The 27,055-nt window shown below is 36.3% G+C and overlaps 1 protein-coding gene across 4 annotated transcripts in view; it reads right to left on the bottom strand.

The window, feature by feature from the left end:
• Positions 1–27,055, bottom strand: part of OMA1 (OMA1 zinc metallopeptidase) — an 81,604-nt gene that overhangs the window by 29,771 nt on the left and 24,778 nt on the right. The gene's annotated exons all lie outside the window — the stretch shown is intronic.

Below are 27,055 nucleotides of genomic sequence, written 5' to 3'. Positions count from 1 at the left end.
GTGGAATATATATACAATGGAGTATTACTCGGCAATCAAAAAGAATGAAATCTTGCCATTTGCAATTGTGTGGATGGAAGTGGAGGGTATTATGCTAAGTAAAATTAGTCAGAGAAAGACAAAAATGATATGACTTCACTCATATGAGGACATTAAGAAACAAAACAGGTGGGAAGGGAAACGAAAATATAAAAACAGGGAAGAGGACAAAACAGAAGAGACTCATAAATATGGAGAACAAACTGAGGGTTACTAGAGGGGTTGTGGGAGGGGGGATGGGCTAATGGGTAAGGAATCTACTCCTGAAATCATTGTTGCACTCTATGCTAACTAATTTGGATATAAATTTTAAAAAATAAAAAATAAAATAAAAAGATACAAGGACACATACAGGTTTAAAGTGAAGGACTAGGAAAAAAATATACTATGCAATTAGTAACCAAAAGACAGTGGAGGTGGCTATATTTAAATCAGACAAAATAGACTTAAAAACAAAAATTGTCACAAGAGAAAAGGGCCATTATATAATGACAAAAGGATCAATAAACATGGACACTATAATAATTATAAATATATATGCACCCAACATCAGAGCATCTAAATAGATAAACATTGATAGAACTGAAGGGAGAAACAGACAGCAATACGATAGCAGTGGGAGAATGCTAGAAGCTACTTTAAGTAATGCACAGAACATTCAGATAGAAAAATCAAGATGGAAACAGTGGACTTTAACACTATCGACCAAATTGATCTAATACATATATACATTAACATAAGCAGATACTCATCTTCTCAAGCATACATGGAACATTCTTCAGGACAGATCACATGTTAGGTCACAAAGAGTATCTTTTCCAGCCACAATGAAATGAAAGTAGAATTCAACAGCTGAAGGAAAACTGAATATTCACAAATATGTGCAAATTAAATGACACACTCCTGAACAACCAATGGGTAAAATTAAAAATGAAAAGGTAAATTACAAAATATTTTTGCAACAAACAAAAACAAAAATACAGCATATTAAAACTTACACAATGCAGTAATAGGGGAGTTTATAGCAATAAACATCTACATTAAAAAAATCCCAAATAAACAACCCAACTTTATACCTCAAGGAACTGTAAAAAGAAGAAGAAAGTAAGTACAAAGTTAGCAGAAGGAAGTAAATAATAAAGATTATAGGAGAAATAAACAAAATAGAGAAAAGTAAAGCCAATAGAAAAAAAATCAATGAATAACAGCTAACCTTTTGAAAAGATAACTGAATTAACAAACTTTTAGCTAGAACTAAAAAAAAAAAGACTCAAATAGTCAGAAATGAAAGAGGAGACATTACAACTAAAGTCACAGAAATAAACAAGATGCTAAGAGAAAACTACAGTTACATGCCCCCAAACTGCATAATCTAGAAGAAATGGATAAATCCTGGAAACATAAAACCTACTCAGACCAAATCATTAAGAAACAGAAAATCTAACCAAACCTAAAACAAGCAAGAAGATTCAATCATCTAACAGAAAAGAAACGTCCAGAACCAGGTGGGCTTCACAAATTAATTCTACCACACATCTAAAGAAGAACTGACACCAATCCTTGTCAAAATCATACATAAAAGTTGACAAGGAGGAAGCACTTCCAATCATTTTGCAAGGTCAGCAATATCTTGATACCAAAGCCAGACATTAAGAAATATTAAGAAAACTGCAGACCAAATGTCCTGATAAACACAGATGCAAAACCCCTCAATAAAATACTAGCAAACCGAACTCAAGAGCTTACTGAAAGAACTGTAGAACAGGGGGAGTGAGGAGAAATAGCAGAGTAGGAGGATCCTAAGATTATCTCCTCCCATGGATGTATCAAGGCAAGAACTACATGCTGGGCAACTCACAGTGTAAATGACCTGAAGACTGACAGAACAGATCTTCCACAACTGAAGACATAAAGGGAAGGTCACAACAAGAAGGGTAGGAGGGGCACAGACACAGTAGGAAACCAAACTTATGGCATAGCAATCAGTAAAGAGAAGAAATAGTAACAGGTGTGAAAGAGGTAGGGGATCAGGCCCAACATTTGGCACTTCCAACCCTGAGGACCTGAACCAAGAAGGCAAATCCCCATAACACGTGGCTTTGAAAATCAAAGGGGCTAAATTCCAGGGGAGCCAGAAGGCAATAGGGAACCAAGTCTCTGTGCTTAAAAAGCCAGGGCCCTGTATTACTCAGTCAGAGACCCAGCACAGAAGCACCAATTTGAAAAGCATCTGTGTTCTACATGAAGGTGATTTAGTGTCTAATTTTAGGATATATGCCAGAGCGGTAGGAATCTGCAGATTTCTCTGGGAACAGAAGTGATGACAGGCTCCATTCTTCTTGTCCTCCTTTAGCCTCATTGGTTGGATGCTGTGGGAGCCAGTTCTGACACTCTCCATCACTGTGCTGGCACCATCTGCCCCATTTCAGCATTCCTCTACAAACCTACCCCAGCAGGCACTCCAAAGCAGCAACCGCCCTGCCACACATGGTAAGCAGCCAGGCCAGGAGCAGTGCCCCTTTGAAGTGACTGCTGTCCAGGAGAGGGGAGCAATAAATCCCACCCCCTAGCATGGCTATAGTACCTACAGTCAGGTTTCTCAGCCAGGTGACAAGCCCTGCCCACCAGTGCACCTACAGCAGTCACAGGAGGTCATCACAGACAACGAGGCTGAGGGCTGGCCCCATCTACCAACATACCCAAAGTGACTGCCACCAATCCTCAGCCAGCTGCACGAGGGGCAAGCCATGTCAACCAGCGTGCCCACAGTAGTTTCAGCCACTTGCCGTTGATGGGAAGGCTAAAGGCCAGCTCCGGCCACCAACACACCCTCAGTACTCACAACCAAGCCACAACAGGAAAATGCATTCAAGCCCACACAGGGAATACCCCTAGAGCACCTGGTTCTGGTGACCAGGAGGGACTGTGCTACTGGGCACTACATGACACCTTTGACATAGGCCACTACTTTCAAGACCAAGAGACATATCTGACCTAATACACAGGAACAAACACAGAGAGTTAGACAAAACGAGAAGACAGAGGACTGTGTTCCAAACAAAAGAACAAGACAAACCCTAGGAAAAGAACTAAATGAAATGGAGGTAAGTAATCTATCTGATGAAGAGTTCAATGTAATGTTCATATTCACCAGACTTGAGAGAAAAGTGGATAAACTTCAGTGAGAGCTTCAATAAAGAAATAGAAAATATAAAAAAGAGCCAGTCAGTGCTGACCATACAATAACTGAAATGTAAAATACACTAGAGGGAATCAAAAGCAGATTAGAGAATTCAGAAGAACAGATCAGCAATCTAGAAGACTGGGTAATGAAGAGCAACGAAACTGAACAACAAAAACAAACAAAGAAATAAACAAAAAAAATAGAAAAAATAATTTAAAAATGAAATTGTGACACAAAAATAGGCATATAGATCAATGGAACAGAAATAGGCATATAGATCAATGGTATAGAAAGCCCAGAAATAAACCCATACTTATACGGTAAATTAATCTATGACAAAGGAGGAGAAATTATACAATGGGGAAAAGGCAGTCTCTTCAATAAATGGTGCTGAGAAAACTGGACAGGTACATAGAAAAGAATGAAACTAGACCACTTTCTAAAACCATACACAAAAATAAAATGGATTAAAGACCTAAACGTGAGACCTGAAAACATAAAAATCCTAGAAGAGAACACAGGCAGTAATTTCTTTAACATTGGCCATAGAAATATTTTTCTAGATAGGTCTCCTAAACCAAGAGAAACAAAAGCGAAAATAAACTCTTAGGACTACAGTAAAATAGAGAGCTTTTGTACAGAGAAGAAAACCATCAACAAAACAAAAAGTCAACCTACTGAATGGGAAAAGATATTTGCAAATGATATATCTGATAAAGGGTTACTATCCAGAATACACAAAGAACTTCTTAAATACCTCCACACCAAAAACAAAACAAAACAAACAAACAAACCCCTTAAATAACCCAATTAAAAAACAGGCAGAAGACCTGAATAGATCTTTGTCCAAAGGCATACAAATGGTCAAAAGACACATGAAAAAGTGCTAACATCACTAATTATCAGGAAAATGCAAATCAAAACCAAAATGAGATATCACCTTACACCTATAAGTAAAGCTAAAATCACAAATCAAGAAATAACAAGCATTGGTGAGGACATGGAGTAAAAGCAACCCTCACACACTATTGGTGGGAATGCAAACTGTTGCAGCCACTGTGAAAAACAGTATAAAAGTTTCTCAAAAAATTAAAAACAGAAAAACCATATGATCTAATAATTCTATTACTGGCTATTTATGCAAAGAAAACACAACATTAATTTGAAAAGATACATGCACCCCAGTGTTTGCTGCAGCGTTATTTACAATGAACAAAATATAAAAGCAGCCCAAATGTTCATTGATAGATGAATGGACAAAGAAGATGCGATATATATACACACATACATACAATGCAATTATTACACAGCCATAAGAAAGGATAAGATTTTGCTATTTGTGACAACATGTAGAGAACCAGAGTGAAAAAAATTGCTAAGTGAAAAAAGTCAGATTGAGAAAGAGAAAAAGCATATAATTTCATTTAATGTGGAATCTAAAAACAAATGAATAAAATAAACAAAAAGCAGAATCAGATCTATAACTACAGTGAACAAACTGATGGTTGATGGAGAAAAGAGGGTGGGGGGATGAACAAAATGGGTGAAGGAGAATGGGAGATATAAGCTTCCAGTTATGCAATAAATAAGTCACAGGAATAAAAGCCACAGCACAGGAAATATAGTCAATGCTACTTAAACGTATTGTATGACAGATGGTAGCTACACTTGTGGTGAGTATGGCATAACATGTAGACATATCGAATTGCTATGTTGTACACCTAAAACTAATATAACATTATGCATCAACTGTACTCAACTTAAAATTTTTAAAAATAAAAAATAAACAGAAAATTTTATAACAAGGATATAGGTTAAGGGACCTCTGGGACAACATTAAGCACATTAACATTTGCATTATAGGCGTCCCAGAAGGAGGATAGAGAGAAAGAGGCAGAACATTTATTTGAAGAAATAATAGCTGAAAACATCTCTAAGCTAGAGAAGGAAACTGACATCCAGTTATAGGAAACTAAGAGAGCTCCAAACAAGATGAACACAAGGGGGTCCACACCAAGACAAATAATAATTAAAATGGCAAAAATTAAAGATAAAGAGAGAATCTTAAAAGCAGTAAGAGAAGAGCAAACAGTTATGTGCAAGGTAAACTCTGCAAGGCTATGAACTGATTATTCAGGGGACATTAACACCCAACTTACATCAATGGATAGATCATCCAGACAGAAAATCAATAAAGAAACAGTGACTCTAATGACACCTTAGACCAGATGGACCTAACAGATATATACAGAACATTCCATCCCAAAACAGCTGAATACACATTCTTTTAGGTGCACATGGAACATTCTCCAACATAGATCACATGCTATATTACAATATACACCTCAATAAATTTAAGAAGATTGAAATTAAGCATCTTCCCAACCACAACAGTATGAAATTATAAATTACAAGAAAAATACTAAAAAAAAAAACAAAAAACGGAGGCTAAATAACATACTACAATACAACCAATGGGTCAGTGAGGAAACTAAAGAGAAAATTTAAAAATATCTGAAGACAAATGAAAATGAAAATAAAACAGTTCAATATCTTTGGGTGACAGCAAAATCAGTTCTAAGAAGTTTATAGTGATACGAGCCTACGTCAAGAAACGAGAAAAACAGCAAATAAATAATCCAAATTTACATCTAAAGAGACTACAAAAAGAACAAAGCAAGCCCAAAGTTAGTATAAGAAAGGAAATAATAAAGATCGCAGCAGATATAAATGGAATCTAGGAGCTGGTTCTTTGAAAAGATAAAATCGGAAATCCTTTAGCCAGAATAATAATAAAAAAAAAAAAAAAAAGGAAACAGCGTCAAATAAATGAAATCAAAATGAAAGAAGTTAAAACCAACACCACAGAAATACCAAGGATTATAAGAGACCACTATGGAAAATTACATGCCAACCAATTAAACAACGTAGGAGATGACAAGAAACTATACACAGAAGACCCTAAAGATTCTACCAAAAAACTACTAGGACTAATAAACAAACTCATAGGGGCGCCTGGGTGGCTCAGTCGGTTGGGCGGCCAACTTCTGCTCAGGTCATGATCTCGCGGTCAGTGAGTTCGAGCCCCGAGTCGGGCTCTGTGCTGACAGCTCAGAGCCTGGAGCCTGTTTCAGATTCTGTGTCTCCCTCTCTCTGACCCTCCCCCGTTCATCCTCTGTCTCTCTCTGTCTCAAAAATAAATAAACGTTAATAAAAAAATTTTTAAAAATAAAATAAATTAAAAAAAAAAACAAACTCATATAAAGTTGCAAGATACAAAATTAATATACAGAAATCTATTGCCTTCATATACACTACTAACGAAACAGCAGAAAGAGAAATTAAGAAGACAATCCCCTTCACAACTGCATTAAAAAGAATAAAATACCTAGCATTAAATTTAACCAAAGAGGAGAATGACCTGTATTCTGAAAATGGTAAGAAATTGATTAAAGGAAATAAAGACAACACAAATAAAAGGAAAGATAGTCCATGTTCATAGACTGGAGTAATTAGTATTGTTAAAATGCCCATAACTACCCAAAGCAATCTACAGATTCAATACAATCCCTGTCAAAATACCATTTCTCACAGAACTACAACAAATAATCCAAAAATTTGTATGGAACCACTTCAGACAAGAAAGTTAGCTGAAGCAATCTTGAGAAAGAACAAAGCTGGAAGTATTACAATCCCAGATTTCAAACTATAGTACAAAACTATAGTAATCAAACAGTATGGTAATGACACAAGAGTAGACACAGAAATCAATGACCCAGAACAGCGAGCCCAGAAATAAACCCATACTTACATGGTCAATTAATCTATAACAAAGGAGGCAAGAATACAGAGTGGGGAAAAGAGAGTCTCTTCAACGAATGATGCTGAGAAAACTGGACTGCTACTTGGGAAAGAATGAAACTGTACTACTATATTACTACATATCCAAAAAGGAACTCAAAATGGATTAAAACCTAAATATAAGACTTGAATTGATAAAACTCCTACAAGAAAACACAGACAGTAATCTCCTGAACATCAACCTTAGGAATACTTTTCTGGATATGTCTCCTTCAAGGAAAACAAAAGCAAAAAAAAACTGAGATGACCTCAAACTGTAAATGGTATAGGAAACCATCAACAAAATAAAAAGGTAACCTACTGAATGAAGAAGATATTTTCAAACGATACAACTGATAAGTGGATAATATCCAAAATAAAAAAACTCATACAATGCAATACCAAAAAAAATATCCAATCAAAAAATGAGCAGAGAACCTGAATAGGTATTTTTCCAAAGAAGGCATGCAAATGGTCAACAGACACATGAAAAGATGTTCAACATCACTAATCATCAGGGAAATGTAAATCAAAACCACTATGAGATATCACCTCACACCAGTCAGATGGGTAGTATCAAAAAGGTAAGAAACAACAGGTGTTGGGAAAGATGTGAGGAAAAGGAAACCCTTCTGCATTGTTGGTGGGAATGCAAACTGGTGCAGCCACTGTGGAAAACAGTATGGAGTTTCCTCAAAAAATTAAAAACAGAAATACCATATGACACAGAAATTTCACTTCTGGAGATTTACTCAGAAAAGAAAAAATGATGGGGCGCCTGGGTGGCGCAGTCGGTTAAGTGTCCGACTTCAGCCAGGTCACGATCTCGCGGTCTGTGAGTTCGAGCCCCGCGTCAGGCTCTGGGCTGATGGCTCGGAGCCTGGAGCCTGTTTCTGATTCTGTGTCTCCCTCTCTCTCTGCCCCTCCCCCGTTCATGCTCTCTCTCTGTCCCAAAAAATAAAATAAAAAAAAATTAAAAAAAAAAAAAAAAAAAAAGAAAAAATGAAAACACTAATTCACAACAGACAAGATATGGAAACAACCTAAATGTCCATTAATAAATGAATAAAGGGGCGCCTGGGTGGCGCAGTCGGTTAAGCGTCCGACTTCAGCCAGGTCACGATCTCGCAGTCCGTGAGTTCGAGCCCCGCGTCAGGCTCTGGGCTGATGGCTCGGAGCCTGGAGCCTGCTTCCGATTCTGTGTCTCCCTCTCTCTCTGCCCCTCCCCGGTTCATGCTCTGTCTCTCTCTGTCCCAAAAATAAATAAAAAAAAGTTGAAAAAATAAATAAATAAATAAATAAATGAATAAAGAAGATGTGGTATATATATATACAGTGGAATATTACTCAACAATTAAAAAAAATGAAATCTTGCCACTCATGGCAACATGGATGGACTCAGAGGTTATTATGCTAAGCGAAATAAGTCAGAGAGAGAATCACAAATACCATGATTTTACTTAATATGGAATCTACAAAACAAAACAGATGAACAAGCAACAACAAAAAACCAGAAACGGACTCACAGAACTCATTGCCAGTGGGGGGGGGGGGGGGGGGGGGGTGGTAAAGGAATAGGAGAAATAGGTAAATAGGTATAAAATTCCAGTTATAAAATAAATAAGTCACAGGGATGAAAAGTACAGCATAGGGAATATAGTTAATAAGATTGTAATAACTTTGTATGGTGACAGACTGTAATTACACGTATCATGGTGAGCACTGTGTAATGTATATAATTGTTGAATCACTATGATGTATCCTTGAAATTAATATGTCAAGTATACTTTAATTTTTTTTAATTTTAAAAATAAATTGTACTAGCCTGAAAAAAAAATCATACACTATGACCAAGTAAGATTTATTTTTGGGATACAAAGATGATTCAACATACAAAAATCAATTAATGTAATATACTACATTAACAAAATGAAGGATAAAAATTACATGATAATGTCAACAGATGCAGAAAAAGTATCTGACAAACTTCAACACCCTTGCATTAAAAAAAAAAAGTCAACAAACTAGGAATAGAAGGCAATTACTTTAACATAATAAAAGTCATATATGAAGAAACCCCAGCAACCATCATATTCAATGGTGAAAAATTGAAAGCTTTTCCTCCAAGATCAAGAACACTCTTGGGGCACCTGAGTGGCTTAGTCAGTTGGGTGTCCAACCCTTGATTTCAACTTAGGTCATGATCTCACAGTTTGTGGGTTTGAAACCCACATCGGGCTCTCCAATGACAGTGTGGAACCTGCTTGGGTTCTCTCTCTCTCCCCCTCTCTCTTTGCCCCTTCCCCACTCAAGCTCTCTCTCAAAATAAATAAATAAACATTTAAAAATTTTTTAAAAATTCTTGTTACTTATATTCAACATAGTACCAGAACTCCTGGCAAGAGCAATTATGCAGAAAGAAAAATAAAAAAAGGTATACAAATCAGAAAAAAAGAAGTTACCTGTTTGCAGATGGCATGATCTTCTATGTCGAAAACACTAAAGATGCCACAAAAGAAAACTGCTAGAATAAGTGAATTCACCAAATTACAAAAATCAACATATAAAATTCAGTTGTGTTTCTATATACTAACAACAAACTGTCTGAAAAGAAAATTAAGAAATAATCCTGTGGCACCTGCGTGGCTCAGTCGGTTAAGCATCCAACTCTTGATTTCAGCTCAGGTTATGATCTCATGGTTTGTGAGATTGAGTCCCATGTCAGGCTCTATGCTGACAACACGGAACCTGCTTGGGATTCTCTCTCTCTCTGCCCTGCCCTGCTTGCTCTCTCTCAAAATAAATAAATTAATTAAAAAAAAAAAAAAAGAATCCCACTTAGCATCAAAAACAATAAAATACTTAAGAATAAATTTAACTAAGAAGGTCCAAGACTTGTATACTAAAAACCACAAAACATTAATCAAAGTAATAAAGAAGATACAAATAAATAGAAAGATACCTGTGTTCATGGATTGGAAGACAATGTTGAAATGCCCATGATATCCAAAGCCATCTACAGATTCAATATGATATCTATCAAAATATCGATGGCTTTTTTTATAGGAATAGAAAAAACAATCCTAGGGGTGCCTGGGTGGCTCAGTCAGTTGAATGTCTGACTCTTGATTTTGGCTGAGGTTATGATCCCACAGTCATGGGACAGAATTCCAAGCCCTGTGTCGGGCTCTGCTTAAATATTCTCTCTCTCTCCCTCCCTCCCTCCCTCTACCCTGCTTGTGCTCCCTCTCTCTAAAACAGAATAGAATACGGCAATCCCAAAATTCACACAAAACCACAAAAGACCCCAAAAAGGCAAAAAAATCTTAAGAAGAAAGGCGGAGGCATCATACTTCCTAATTTCAAGATGTACTACAAAGCTACAATAATTAAAACAATACTGTCATAAAGACAGACATACACACCAAATGAACAGAAAGAAAGTTCAGAAATAAACTCATGTAGTCAAGTGATCTTTGACAAAAGTGCCAAAAATATACAATGGGAAAAGTATAGTATCTTTATCAGATGGCATTGGGAAAACTGGATATCCACATGTAAAACAATTAAATTGGACCCTCACTTTACACCACAAAAATAAAATCAAAATTAATTAAAACCTTAAACACAAAATTTGAAACTTGTGAAACTCCTCAAAGAAAACATAGGAGGAAAAGCTTCATGATAGTGATCTTGGCAATGATTTATTGGATAAGACACCCAAAGCACAAGCAACAAAAGCAAAAACTGACACATGGGACCACATAAAACTAAAAAGTTTCCGCACAGTAAAAGAAATAATTAACAGAATGAAAAGACAACCTACAGAATGAGAAAAAATATTTGCAGACCATACAGTTGATAAGGGGTTAATATTTAAATACAAGGAACTCCTACAACTCAATAGTAAAAAAACAAATAACAGTATTAAAATTGGGCAAAACACCAGAATGGACATTTCTTCAAAAACAACATACAAATGGCCAATAGGTATACTTAAAAATGCTTAATATCACTAGCCATCAGGGTAATGCAAATCAAAACCATAATGAGAGATCACCACATCTGTCAGGATGATTATGATTAAAAACATAAAAAGCGTAAGTGTTGGTGAGAACACAGAGAAAGTAGAACCCTAGTACACTGTCAGTGAGAATGTAAAATAGTGCAGCCACTACAGAAAACAGTATTTAGGTTCCTAAAAACAAAAATTAAAAGAACTATTATATGATCTAGCAATCCCACTTATGGGTATTTATACGAAAGAAATGAGTGTGGAAGGTGGAGCCTGCTTGGGATTTTCTTTCTCTCTCTCTCTCTCTCTCTCTCTCTCTCCCGCCCCCCTCCACTCCTCCCCCACTCGTGTGCTCTCTCTCTCTCCCAAAAAAAAAGTTTTTTTTTTAATTTAAAAAGAAGGAAATCCTACCATATGCAACAACATGGATGAACCTTAAGTACATTACACTAAGTGAAATACACCTACTCACAAAAGGACAAATACTGCATGATTCCACTTAGGTGAGGTATTTAAATAGTCAACCTCACAGAAGCAGAGGGTAGATTGTGGTCACCACGGGCAAGAGACAGGAAGAAATGGGATGTTGCTATTCAAAAGGTAGAAAGTTTCAGTTATGCAAGATGAATAAATTCTAGAGATATGCTGTACAACATTGAGTCTATAGTTACCAGTACTATGCTATACACTTAAAAATCTGTTAAGAGGCTGCATTGTTGGTGGGAATGCAAATTGGTGAAGCCGCTCTGGAAAGCAGTGTGGAGGTTCCTCAGAAAATTAAAAATAGACCTACCCTATGACCCAGCAATAGCACTGCTAGGAATTTATCCAAGGGATACAGGAGTACTGATGCATAGGGGCACTTGTACCCCAATGTTTATAGCAGCACTCTCAACAATAGCCAAATTATGGAAAGAGCCTAAATGTCCAACAACCGATGAATGGATAAAGAAATTGTGGTTTATATACACAGTGGAGTACTACGTGGCAATGAGAAGGAATGAAATATGGCCTTTTGTAGCAACGTGGATGGAACTGGAGAGTGTGATGCTAAGTGAAATAAGCCATACAGAGAAAGACAGATACCATATGGTTTCACTCTTATGTGGATCCTGAGAAACTTAACATAAACCCATGGGGGAGGGGAAGGAAAAAAAAAAAAAAGTGGTTGGAGTGGGAGGGAGCCAAAGCATAAGAGACTGTTAAAAACTGAGAACAAACTGAGGGTTGATGGGGGGTGGGAGGGAGGGGAGGTTGGGTGATGGGTATGGAGGAGGGCACCTTTTGGGATGAGCACTGGGTGTTGTATGGAAACCAATTTGACAATAAATTTCATATATTAAAAAAAAAAATCTGTTAAGAGGGTAGATCTGAGGTTAAATGTTCTCGCCACAAGAAAAAAAGAGAAAAAGTGACAATCATAGATCGAAACAAATATTTTAAAAATATTCAGCCCATCACAAATCTAATTCACTTGCCTCAATAAAAACTATGACAAAGTAAGGAACCTGTGTTTACCAAGTGTCTGGAAGTATATTAAGAAAGATGGGATAATTTCTAGACAAGTAAAACTCTTAAAACCAGTAATGGTCACAGTTGACCAGGGAAATAAGAAAATACTTCAGTGAAATATATAAAATATTTCAGTGAAATATATTAGTCCTGGAATAATTTTTGAGGCATTATACTGGCATAATGAGAAGAGTACAGGTTTTAGAAACAGAAAGACCGGGTTCAAAATATCACTTATTTATGGGGCACCTGGGTGGCTCAGTCGGTTGAACGTCCAACTTTGGCTCAGGTCATGATTTCACGGTCTGTGAGTTCTAGCCTTGCATCAGGCTCTCTGCTGTCAGCGCAGAGCCCACTTCAGATCCTCTGACTCCCTCTCTCTTCCCCTCCCCTGGCTGCACATGCACATGTGCTCGCTCTCTCTCTCTCTCTCAAAAATAAACACTTTTAAAACAAGCACTTATTTATTTTGACTAATAATAACTTACATGGCACTATATGCCAAGTACTGTTCTAAGCATATAACAAATATTAACTCACTGAATCATCATAACAAATTTATGAGGTAAGTACTATTACACTCATTTTACAGATCAGATGAAGAAACCAAGGCCCACAGAGGTCAAACAATTTGCTGAAAGTAACATAACACAAGTAGACTGGTTAAAAAGTTTGTGACCTTGGACCAATAACTTAGTCTCCAGGTGTCTCAGATACATCTGTAAAAATGAAATTAAAGCAGTGGATCATTAGGATTAAATGTGATAACTTTTGTAAGATATTTAGTCCAGAGCCCAGAACCCAGAACACAGTGGGTACTATTTCTACTCTTACTTTCCCCTGGTGAGCAACTAATATTGCAGGATGTTAGGTTTGGTCATAAGTGATGGTATTACAAATTTATAACTAAACAAGGATTTAGTTTAATTCAGCCTATAATACCAATATGCACGAATATGCATTAAGGGACATATTAATTGACAACAAATTTGTTACTATTCAATTAGAAACTCAGTGGGATATGATATTCCTAAGAGTACAATAGTACTCTATTCTTACATTTGAACATTTCCCAATGTTCAATGCCAGAAAAAATGTATAAACCTAGACCTAGTATATCCTACCTGTAGCCAAAGCTTTCATTAGAAATGTGATGATGAAAGTGTCTCTAAAATTTGCTCTCTATTCACCTAGACTCTGCAATAAAACTCTTGCCAGCCATAATCCTAAGAAGTGAAGTCTGACATTAGCAGTTCTGAGTCATTTTTCAGAATGCCATTAACACCATACACTTGTCCCAGTCCCTCTGGCATCCTCATCCGTATTTCACACAGACACGTGGTAGGTAAAACAGTCATGTGAGATAATATTACAAAGGACTGTGACAAAAGGGTGGGTGGACTCCTCAGAGGTAGAAGAATACACTGAGGCTATTTTAAAGTAAGACTTAAAGGCACCAAAACAAATATCGAAATGGTCATCTTAGGAGCAATGCTACAGAAAGCCAAAATTGTTCCTAGTGCATTAAAATATTATAAAAAGTTCCATTTCAGAAACAAACGTACCTTCATCCTCGAAGAGAAAAATCTCGCTATCTGTGAGACCTTTGGCAAGTTACTTAATTTCTCTATCCCTTGGTTCCATCTGTAAGATGAGGATGATAATAGCACCTATACCTCATGTGTTAAAGAGTTATTAACACATGCAAACACTCAGAACAGTGCCCAGCACAGAGACGTTAATTAACATTACCGCCATTGTTGTCAATATCATCAGCGTTCTCAGTACAACTGTCATCAATGTCAGCATCAACTACCAGGAAACTGGTTCATTTCGGTCTCTTTCATACATTCATTTTCCCATTACTTCTGATGACATCACTCTCTAAAGCTCACTTTAATCTGGAACCCAGTTCTTGTCTCAACATTTTCTAGTCAATAATTAAAAAGTGCTCTTTTCCAATGGTTTCAGCTAAACCATTCTCAATATCTGCCAATTCCTCTCATTAAAAACAAAAACAAACAACAATAAGAAAAAAACATTGACTTATTAAAACTATGTTATATGCCCTAAGAGAAACAGAAAGATTTCCAACATTTTGTAATTCAGTTCATTTTAAAGTTTTTTGCACCTTTTGACTGCTGACATGTCAGTTCCTCAATCAATACAATAAGGTTTTAATAAACTTTCATGTACATATTTTCCCTATCCTAGATAAAGTTTTATCATAAGACTCAACATTGAAAGCTAAAATCACTGCAAGTAAAAAATTAAATGAATACACAAAAGCCTGTCTTGTTTCTTTAGGTAACACAATGAGGCTCAAAATAAGATGTAAAGCATGATGTATGTATACTTTATGAAAATTGACATTTATAACACACTAGTCAATGAGATGTTCTCATTTACTGGTTTTTATTCTCACACAAATCACTAAGCAAATCATCTTAAAATCTTCGTGTGATTTCTCACACAAATCATCTAAGGTATCAACCCAAATAGAACAAAAATAGTCAGTTTGCTATGACAAAGGCTCAGATTACTAACCTGGAAAATTCTGAGACCTGGATTCTAGCATGGGCTCTTCCTAACTAGGTGTATGTTACAGGACAAACCGCTTTACCTCTTTGGACCTAATTTTCCTATCTGTAACAGGGTAAGGTTAGATAATCTCCAACTTTCCTTCCGGCTACAAAAGTCTATGATTTTAACCTATTATTTTACAGAAAGTTTAGAATTTAAAGTAGATTTTATTTATTACCTATTTCTGTCACTAGATGGTGCTATGTGCATAGTTATCCATATTACTTGAAGAACTCATCTGGCAACATCTCTCAACAGGAGCAGTTAGAAACTTTGGGGGCTAGACAATTCTTCCCTATGGAGGGCTCTCCAGGCCATTATAGGGTATTTAAGATACCTCCCTGCCATCTCTCACTCCTGCATGCCCATTAAACACCAGTAATCTTTACTATTCTAATCACTGTGACCATCAAAACAACCCTATACAGTGGTCTACTAAAAGGCTGCTCGCTCCTGCATTACAACCACTAAAAGAAAATGTTTCCTTTTTCATATTTAAGAAACAGATACTAAAAATAAAAATGATTTAGCTGTTAGTGAAATCAGTCATTTCTGTAAATGAGTGTCAAGTGTCAAATTACCTCTACAGTGACAAATAAATCTACACACACAAAATCAAAGACTTAATTTGACTGTCAGCTAGTAAACAACATCTTGTTATTATTCTGTGATTAAGTCACACCTTAGTTCAACCAATTTTTACCAACCCTGTATTAGCCTTTTTGATAATTTATTTAATGATAAATTTAATGTCTTATAAATGAAAAATTAAAACCATAGAAATGTAAATATACAAAATAAGCTCACACCCAATAACAAAGCAATAAAAAAGGGGAGACAAGCGGCCTATTTTCAAAGAGGCCTCCTGAGTAACTTGATTTTAATGAATTTTCCATAGTCTGTTTAGCCCTTGGCCTTGAAATCACATAAATCTAATGGGACAGCACATGACCAATAGATCCATCTCACAGGAACAGTTCCCATTAACCAAGTTCACAAGATTGATAGAAAAGCAGAATATCACCTTATTAATTTGCTGCAATAACTCTAACTGCCAAAACTACCAAGGGCACAGAGCATTTGTGTCCTCAAGCCATCATGTTCTCTCTCTTTTAGGCATGGTACGAAGGAAGCCACATTATAATCAGAAGGTCACCTAATAAGGACAGAATTAGGAATAAGATAATTATGTTCTGTGATTTGAATATTAAGTGGCAAGAAGTCAAGAAAGTCTGATTCATCAATGTTCAAAGAAAGGCTATAAGCCACAAATAAGAATCAAGAATAGGACATGCAAAATAACCCTTTTTGGTAGATACTGTCGTGATTCCCATTTTTCAGACTAAAAACGGGTCTCAAAAAGATTAAGTGATTTGTCTACAATTACGCAAAGAAAGTAAGAGTTCAAATACATGTCAGTCTGACTCTAGAGTCCAAGATCCCAACCACTATGCTGGATAAGATATAAAATCCTGAAAATTGCTAACAAAGAAGGCTCTACCTTTCAGTTTTATCTATTGACATTGGTGCTCTTGAACTCTATCTACATTTTAGCCATACTGAATTTTTAACTCCTGGACTAAGCAATCCTTTCTTTTGCCTTTGAACATGCTGTCCACCATGCCAAAAGCACCCCCATTAGCATCTTCATCAGGATAATTACTACTTAGCTTTCAGATGTCTGCTGTAAATATCTCCTCAGTCTAATCTCTAGGCCAAGTTCTCATCCCTCACTAATGTGACATCTCTACTCTACTCTTTCAGGGGATCCTGTGTATCTCTATCATTATACTTTAAGGCATAAAAGTCATTTATTGAATGTCTTTTTTTTTTTTTTTTTTTTTTTTTAATTTTTTTTTTCAACGTTTTTTATTTATTTTTGGGACAGAGAGAGACAGAGCATGAACGGGGGAGGGGCAGAGAGAGAGGGAGACACAGAATCGGAAACAGGCTCCAGGCTCCGAGCCGTCAGCCCAGAGCCTGACGCGGGGCTCGAACTCACGGACCGTGAGATCGTGACCTGGCTGAAGTCGGACGCTTAACCGACTGCGCCACCCAGGCGCCCCTTGAATGTCTTTTTTTTTAATTCAAATTCTGACCTTCATCAAGGTATTATGTAACCCTACATCCTAGAAGATGATTAGCATGTATTAACAAATATGAAAAAGAATGTGCCAATCAATAGTAGGGGGTTGGTCAACCCAGAATCTGAAAAATCTGGTGGCAAATGCTGGCCAGTGTCCACTTAAGTCTCACCTTGAGAAAGTGAATATCCTAGCTAACTAGACCTAATTCTTATTTATGGCAAAGTGGAAGGGAATACGATTTGGAGTCAGTGAAAGCTGTCATGAGACTGGGATAGATTTTGGGTAAAATGCTAATGATGGAGACAGAAACATATTGAGATATATTTTATAGGCATAACTACTGACACGTGATGAAAGATTCCATGTGAATGATAAAGAAGAAGGAAGTACTAAGGAGGACTTGAAATTTTTTCCAAAAGCAACTGAATAGAAGGTGGTATAGAAGGAAGACTAGAAGTAGATGTGAGGGAAAATTAGGGATACAATGACTATATTAGGTTTGAGATACTTGTGTAATAGAGTAAATAACAGGTAGATTTCTTTTTAATTTTTTTTTTTACTTTTAACATATATTTATTTTTGAGAGAGAGAGAAAGACAGAACATGAGTGGGGGAGGGGCAGAGAGAGAGGGAGACACAGAATTGGAAGCAGGCTCCAAGCTCTGAGCTGTCTGCACAGAATCCTACATGGGACTTGAATCCATGAACCATGTATCATGACCTGAGCTGAAGTCAGATGTTTAACCAACTGAGCCACCCAGGCCCCCCGTATTTTGGTTTTAATTTTTCTGAGTATAGTCGAAACATAGGCATATATTTAAATATAAATGATTAGACGACTAGTGCTCTTAGGACTTTAATTGTATTACTTCTATAATGTAGGTCCTATTACTGTTCCTATCCTATAGATGAGTAAAACTGAGGTTTAGAAAGGATAAAAAACTCACCCAAGATCACACAGCTAGTACTCTACAGCTAGCAAAGCAGATCTCAAACTTGGGCAGTCAAGTTCCTGAGCTCACTAATTATCACTATATTACATTTCTTCTTTGGCAGATGATTGATACCTTCACATCACGGGGATTCCAGAAAGGTTCAGTATTTGGTACTCAAGAAAAAAAGGTAGAAGTATAAGGTTCAAATAGAGAATTAAACAAGAGACTCCACAATGAATGGAATAACCCCACCACCCTCTCCCTTTCTAACCCTTAAACAATGACAGCCAGCTTTACAAGATTCTTCTGCAAAGACACTTGAAAAGCCAAGAAAAAGAGCCTATATATATTCCAGGTGAAAGTTCCCAAAGAAAGAGCTAGCTCACTGCCCTATCATCTTATAGTGAAGTCCACTATCCCAAACTATGTACACAGAGCTTCTGAAAAGTTTCTTAGTGCCTTCTTATAAAATATGGATGGACAATCATGAATTACAAATTTGGGGATATACACTTCCATCCATGAGAGTAACTGGTACTGGATTCGTCCTCCCACTATAAATAACCATAAAGCTGGACATTTGCCTTACAGATTACATAAGGCAAACATTTTTAGGTACTGGACAAGAGGCAAGATAGGACTGTGATTCTTTTATTTATTTTTTATTTTTTAATGTTTATTTATTTTTGAGAGAGAGACAGAGTGCGAGTGGGGGAGACATGGAATATGAAGCAGGCTCCAGGCACTGAGCTGTCAGCACAGAGCCTGACACAGGGCTCAAACTTACAAACCATGAGATCATGACCTGAGCTGAAGTCGGACGCTTAACCGACTGAGCCACCCAAGCGCCGCAAGACTGATTCCTGACATAAAGAGAAATACTATGTACTGTGATCCCCAGACTTGCTCCTGCTCTCTTGGCCTGGGGGCAGTTTCCTGACCACAATGTAAGGGGGTAGAACCCAAGCAGAGAACATGGTAAGTTTGGCTCAGCTATGGAGTTAAAGACAAGAGTTTAGGGCTGCAAGAGTAGTTGGAATTTATGGGTTAAAGCATCAGAAGGAAGGTCATCCCAGAAATTGGCAGAGTTTCCTTGGGTTCCTTAAACTAGTTTTCATCACAATTAAAAATGTTTGCTCTGCAAAAAACAAACAATAACAACAACAAAAAACAAAAACAAAGTTTGTTAAGAAAAGATGAGCCACGGGGTGCCTGGGTGGCTCAGTCGGTTGAGCATCTGACTTCAGCTCAGGTCATGATCTCGCACTCTGTAAGTTCGAGCCCCACGTCGGGCTCTGTGCTGACAGCTCAGAGCCTAGAGCCTGCTTCGGATTCTGTGTCTTCCTGTCTCTCTGCCCCTCCCTCACTCATGCTCTGTCTCTCTCTCTCTCTCTCTCTCTGTCAAAAATGAATAAACATTAAAAAAAAAAACTTTAGAAAAGATGAGCCACAAATGAGGAAGAACTATTTTCAAATCACATATCAACAAGTGACTGTATCCAAAATGTGTAAAGAATACTCGAAAGTCCACCATAAGAAAAGAGAAAATCCTATTAGAATATGGAGAAAAAAAATTGAATGATACTTAACGAAGGAGGAACAGAGATAACACATAAACACATAAAAGCATTAGTTAGGTTATGAAAGATTAAATCTTCCATAACAAGAAATCTTATGTCTAAACCTAATGAGTCATGAAGTTACAAAATAAACATATTATATGGAAATATAGAGGTAAATAACTAAAGAAGTTAAGGTGACTTTATTTCTGGGGTATAAGGCAGATGGGCAGTAAGGGCTGTTATTTCCCATTATGAGTTTACAATACTAAATGACCTTCTATACTATAACGAAATGTGTGGCTACACATGCAAATATACACATATTTTCAAAGGGAAGCATGATTCATAGTGTCAAATGCTACTAAGAGAAAGAACAAGATAAAGGTAGAAAAGTAAGCATGGTATATGACAACATGGGGATAGACAAGTTTATATTGTGATATATAATTGTGATAAAGGGGTAAGATCAAAAACAAAACTGGAGCATGGGCTTTGAAAACATACACACGTGGGTTTGAATCATGATTTTACCATTTTGCACCTATAAGAAAGTAACTTAACCTGTCTGAGCTTCAGTTCATTTATCAATAAAACGGAGATAATGATAATAATAACTACTTCATGGAGTTACTATGGGATTAGGTTAGACAATACACAAAATTTAAGCTCAGTTATTAGAATATGTTAAGTATTGGGGCTCCTGGGTGGCTCAATCGGTTAAATGTCCGACTTCGGCTCAGGTCATGATCTCACGGTTCCTGTGTTCAAGCTCCACGTTGGGGTCTGTGCTGACAGCTCAGAGCCTGAGGCTGCTTCAGATTCTGTGTCTCCCTCTCTCTCTGACCCTCCCCCAGTCATGCTCTCTCCCTCTCTCAAAAATAAACATTGGAAAAAAAAAAAAAGTATTATGAAATGGCAGATAATGGTGTTATTATCTAAACAGGTGATGTCACAGAATAAATGTGACATATAAATGTAGTATATATTTATATTTAAATATATTTAATATATTATATTTAATAGTATATATTTATATTTAATAGTTTTTTATATATTTATATAGTATATTTAATATACTATATAAATTTATATTTAATAGTATATATTTAATTATATTTAATAGTATATATTATATTTAATATATAAAAATATATTTAAATATATACATTTAAAATGTAGTATAAATATAATATTTGAGGTTCTTAAACTATTTAATTTTGAGGTTTCTCCCTTTTGATAGGAAAAAAATACTTATACTCAGAGATGGTGTTTTTATATCCTAAGTGCTGCTCCATAACAAAGATATTACCTGTATCACTATGTATTCATGACTTAACATCTGTAGCAATATCGTTTTCTCCTTTGAACTAAATATAATATCACAACTGGCAAAAGGTCATCTACTCCACAACACAATATTTAGATGTGCTTTAGAAAATGAAATGATAGTTTTCTCTATCCAGATGCACTGGATAAAAAATGTATGGCTTCCATATTATAAATAATCAAAAGAATATCAATATTTACTAACCTAATTCCATTCTTCTTTCTTAAATAAAACAGAAAATTTAACTTACCAAGTCGCCCAAAAACACAAAACTGGCATTTGATCACTCAAAGTAGTAATTCCCATACCTGCCTAGACAGCAGAATCACTTGGCAGTTTCTAAACACATTTAGATTCAGGGTCTCATCATCTAGCTACTGACCGAGAATTTCCAAGTGTGGGGCCTAGAATATGTATTCTTAAAATCTACTGAGAAAAACATTTAAAAAAAAGGCAATCTTCAAAACAAGAAATAAAATACCCAATAAAAAGGAAACATCCTCAACTTTACTACTAGGCAAGAAAATGCAAATTTTTAATTAAAAGCTATGAGATTCCATTTTTTGTCCAAATTAACAAAAATGAAAGATACTAGAAACAGTGCTGATATGCACGTAAAAAAAAAAAAAGGCATTCTGATATGTCACTGGTTAAGATTTGCTACAACATTCTGTAATAACTGGGAGTTATCTTTTTTTTTTTTTCTTCAAGAGAGAGGGAGAGTGTGAGTTGGGGATGGGCAGAGGAAGAGGGAGAGAGAAAATTAAGCAGCATCCATGACCCATGCAGACAGAGGCCTATCGGCCTGAATCTCACAACTGTGAGATCATGACCTCAGTCAAAATCAGGAGTCAGACACTTAACCAACTGAGCCATCCAGGCACCCCTGGGAGTATCTTTTAAAAATAAAAAGGCAATACCGGAAAAGCACAAGGAACATAAGGATATGTATATAAGGATGCCAAATGCAGTATTATTTGCAATTTAAACAATAACGAAAAACTCTGGAAATAACCCCAAAACTCATTAATAGATACATGATTAAATGAATTAGTGACATTATAGAATACTGAATCGCTATTAAAAAGACTAAGAGACTTCCTCTTCTAGCAGTGATGGAGATAGCAGACCAATGTTCCTATCAAACACAATTAGAAAATCTATCAGGTGAAAGGGACTAAGAGGTAAAAACTTTCAGTTATACAATAAATAAATCATGGGGATATCATGCTTAGCATAGGAAATATAGTAATACTGTAATAACTGGCAACAGATGGTAACTATACTTACCATGGGGATTATTTTGTAATGTATAAAAATATTGAATCAATATTATATACACCTGAAACTAATAGGATACTGCATGCCAATTTTACTTCAACAACAAAAAAAAGAAAATCTGGATAAAATATAAATAATATTTGTTCCAAGGTATTGGAGAGTTACCGAGTTAGCCAATACTAGAAAAGCCAAACTCCTAGGAAGAAGGAAAGCTCAAGGAGAGGAGTCTTATCCGTGTGTTGCTCTTGTTTTCAGCAAAATCTGTTAAATTCTAAGGAGTGAAGGGCCAGAGGCTAAGAAAACTAGCAGAACTCAAAAGAAATCCAAGCAGAAAGAGGTGACTAAGGAGTGCTTATGGCTATCCAGCAGGACTAAAGGTCAAAATTTACAAGTCAGGCTTGATGAGGCAGCCAAATTTGAGAAGTCAAGATCTGAAAGACAGGAAGGCAAAGACAACACCAGATGCCAGTTCACCAAGGCGCCTATCAATTCTAAAGCTGCATAGGGCACTTTTTAAAACAAAAAGTGGATGAAAACTGAGATTTCAACATCCTCATGGTGCTGGCAGAACAAAAACTGAAGTTCAAAAACCACTACAGAGAAGGAACTTAGTCAATCCTCCATTCCTTCAGTAGACTTCCCGACAGCAATATCCTTATGAATGAAGGTGAAGTAGAAGCAAATTGAAATTTAAGAAGACTCAGCTCAGGCTGTGACTGACTGAAGGAATCTGCTTTATTCTAGTTGTTCTCCAGACTAAAGGCAGAATCCTCAATGATGGAAGAAATTATCATTCAGAGCCAAAAGTACTGTTTATATGAAATGTTCAGAATTTGATAAAAAATGGGCAAGCATACCAAGAAACAAGACCAAAGGCAAAAAACAGACAAAAGAAACAGACCGAAAGTTAATAAAAATAATGGTTAACAAACATGAAGGTTTAAAAAAATTATGATAAACATATTCAAGAAAATATGAAGAAAATTATGACAAAACAGAATTTCACCAGCGAACTGAAATTTATAAAAGAGAATCAAATGGAAATTCTAGAAGGAAAAATACAGTAAGCTGTAAAAGTCAAAGATGAGTTTATGGCACAATGGACACAGCTGAAAGTAAGATTAATGAACTACAAGGCAATGACAGAAAATATACATCCTGAAACGTGTGTTATCTGTGGAAACTATGAAACAGATCTGTTAACAGTCAAATTATTTTAATCTTAGGTATTGGCACATTCCAACAATCTGTACTATTCTAGGGTGTGACAGTTTAACAGTAAATATGGTTTGAACTTATTCATGTTTAGAGGGTGTCTGAAATTGAGAACTAGGCAGATCTATTTACTCAGATCCTAAGCATTGGCCCTAAGGAAAATTGCTTGAAGAAACTGGATCCCAAATATTACAGCTGGAGAATTTTTACAACATGTCCATATTCAAGTGGAGATCAAAGAAACTCAACTAAAAGAACTATGGACTGAGCAAAACTTCTTTTTAAAAAAAGGGCTGACTTAAAAATTACGACTTAAACTTTGGAAGAACCAAGGTGGTTGGCAGTGGGAGGAATCACAACATGTGAAACTCCTGAAATAAAAATATATTAACTTTTGGGGTGCCTGGGTGGCTCAGGCAGTTAAGTGTCTGATTTCCACTCAGGTCATGACCTCATGGTTTGTGGGTTCCAGCCTCATGAGTTTGAGCTCCTCGTCGGGCTCTGTGCTGTCAGGTCTCTCTCTCAAAAACAAACATTTTAAAAATATATTTAAAAACTGTATTAACTTAAAAAAATTTTTTAATGCTTATTTATTTTTGAGAGAGAGACAGAGTGTGAGAGGGGGAGGGGCAGAGAGGGAGACAAAGAATCTAAAGCAGGATTCAGGCTCTGAACTGTCAGCACAGAGTCCAATGTGGGCTCTGAGCAGGAGGCTGGAACTCACAAACTGTGAGGTCATGACCTGAGCTAAAGTTGGAAGCTTAACCAACTGAGCCACCCAGATGCCCCTGTGTTAACTTTTAAAAAAATAAATAAAATATATCTGTGGAATGCAGTATCCTTGAGACATTAAAAATATAGTAAGGGAGGGGGGCACCTGGGTGGCTCAGTCGGTTAAGTGTCCGACTCTTGGTTTCGGCTCAGGTCAAAATGTTACAGTTCAGTGAGTTCAAGCCCCACGTTGGGTTCTATGCTGGCAGCATGGAGCCTGTTTGGGATTCTCTCTCTCAACCTCCCTCTCTGCCCCTCCCTGACTCATGCTGTCTCTCTCTCTCTCAAAATAAATAAACTTCTAAAAAATACATATATGGTAAAGGTAACAAACTGATGGCTGGCAGCAGAGAGGGGTGAGGGGACAGGCAAAATAGATGAAGGAGCAGGAGAAACAGGCTTCCAGTTATGGAATGAATAAGTCACAGAATGAAAGGTATACCACAGAGAATATAGTCAATGGTACTGTGACAGCATCGCATGGCGACAGATGGAGCTACACGTACAGTGAGCATAACATACAGAGTTGTAGAACTTCTGTCTTGTATACATTAAACTAATGTAATATTGTGTCAACTACACTTCAATAAAAAATACAAAACACAAATATATATGTATATTAGAAAACTTCATAATGTTGAAAATTTAAACAAAACAGAAGTTCCTAGAAAAACAAAACTTATAAAAACTGACACAGAACAGAAAAATGTGAATAGCTCTATATCTATTAAAGAGACTGAATCTACAACTAAAGACCATCCCACAAAGAAACCTGTAGGCCCAGGGCACCTAGGTGGCTCAGTTGGTTAAGCGTCTGACTCTTGATCTTGGCTCAGGTCATGATCTCGCACTTGTGAGTTCGAGCCCTGTGTCAGGCTACACATAGTCAGTGCAGAGCCTGCTTGGGATTCTCTCTCCCTCTTTCTCTCTTCCCTTCCCCACTCACTTGCTCTCTTTCTCTCTCTCTCAAAATAAATAAACTTAAAAAAAAATAAATCTGTTTGGTTTCTACCCACAAAATCTCCAAACATTTAAAAAATAAATATCACTAACGTTACACAAACTCTTCCAGAGAAAAGAAAAAACCACTTCCCAACTCATTATATGAGGCCAACATAATCTTGATACTAAAACCTGACAGGACATTACAAGAAAAGAAAAGGCCAAGCCATTATCTTTTATGAATACAGATGCAAACATTCTAAATTCTAAGCTAAACATTAGCAAGCCAACTTCAGTAATATATTGGAAGAACAATATTATTGATAAAATTGGGTTTACTTCAAAAATAAAAGTTGTCCTAATGCATAAAAAAAATCAATATAGTTTGCCACATTAAGAGATTAAAGGAGAAAAATGATATAATCATCAATATAAAAAATGTATTTGATAAAATTTGTTATTCATAACTTTAAAAAATCTCTTAGCATATTAGAAATAGCAGGGAAACTCTTCTAAAAAGTCAGATTAAAAGAAAAACAACTTAGACATCAGAATGGTGAAAAATGGTGATGAAGAAACAAAGGTGCTCACCGTCAACATTGTACTAAAGTTCCCGGCCATTGCGATAAGGTAAAAAAACCAAAAAAACAAAAACAGAAAGTACACCGACCGGAAAGGAAGAACTAAATCTGTCATTATTCACAGGCAGCATAAACGTGTATATATAAAATCTAAAAGAATCTACACACTATCAGAATTAAGTGGATTTAGCAAGGTTTTTAGATACAAGGTCATTTATAAAAATAAAGTGCATTTCTATATATGAAGGAGTTTATTTTTTAAATAACACTTTACAATTAAAATGTCAAACATTTAGCAATAAATCTAACAAAAGATGTATAATTCCTATACACATACACACACATTTAAACACATCACTAAAATTATAAGAATATCCATATAAATGGACAAATATATCATTCATGGATTGGAAGATTTAATATTATTTTTTCAGTGTTTATTTATTTTGAGAGAGAGAGCACAGGGAAGGAGCAGAGAGAGAATCCCACGTAAGCTCCATTCTGTCAGTGTAGAGCCTGATGTGGGACTCAATCGCATGCCCCTGAGATCATGACCTGAGCTGAAATCCAGAGTGGGATGCTCAACCAACTGAGCCACCCACGCTTCCCAGGAAGACTCAGTATTTTTGACAGTGGTCAACTATATCCAAATTCACCCAATTGCCATCAAAATTCCAAGCGTATTTTTATACAGGCATGTAATTTGATAAAGTGATTCTGAAATGTATATGGAAAGGAAAAGGACTAAGAATAGCCAAATCAATCTTGCAGAACCACGCTGGAAGACAGAAGTTACCAGGTATCATGTCTTACTACAAAGCTACATGACAATGCGGTATTGGCTCAGAGACAGATTAAGAGGCCAAGAGAATACAATAAGGAGTCCAGAAATAGACTCCTATATAGCCTCCCACATTACGACAAAGAGACACTCAAGAATAGTGGAAAAAGATAACTCTTCAATAAACAGTCCTGAGGCTATTAGATATCCACATTGGAAAAAAATTATCTTGACTTCTTCCTCATTTTATATTTTAAAAAGCTAATAAAACAATAAGCTTCTTGGAAATAAAACAGGAACAATTTATTGAAATAGGCCAAGATTTCTTAACCAGAACACAAAACACTCTTACCTTTATAGCCAATCTGTGGTCCACTATTTGGGAACCTCTTAATCTATG

Source organism: Panthera onca, chromosome C1, assembly GCF_046562875.1.
Source record: "Panthera onca isolate mPanOnc1 chromosome C1, mPanOnc1 haplotype 2, whole genome shotgun sequence".
NCBI lineage: Eukaryota > Metazoa > Chordata > Mammalia > Carnivora > Felidae > Panthera > Panthera onca.
Note: the sequence above shows the minus strand (reverse complement) of the source record. Positions and strands in the feature narration are given on the sequence as shown.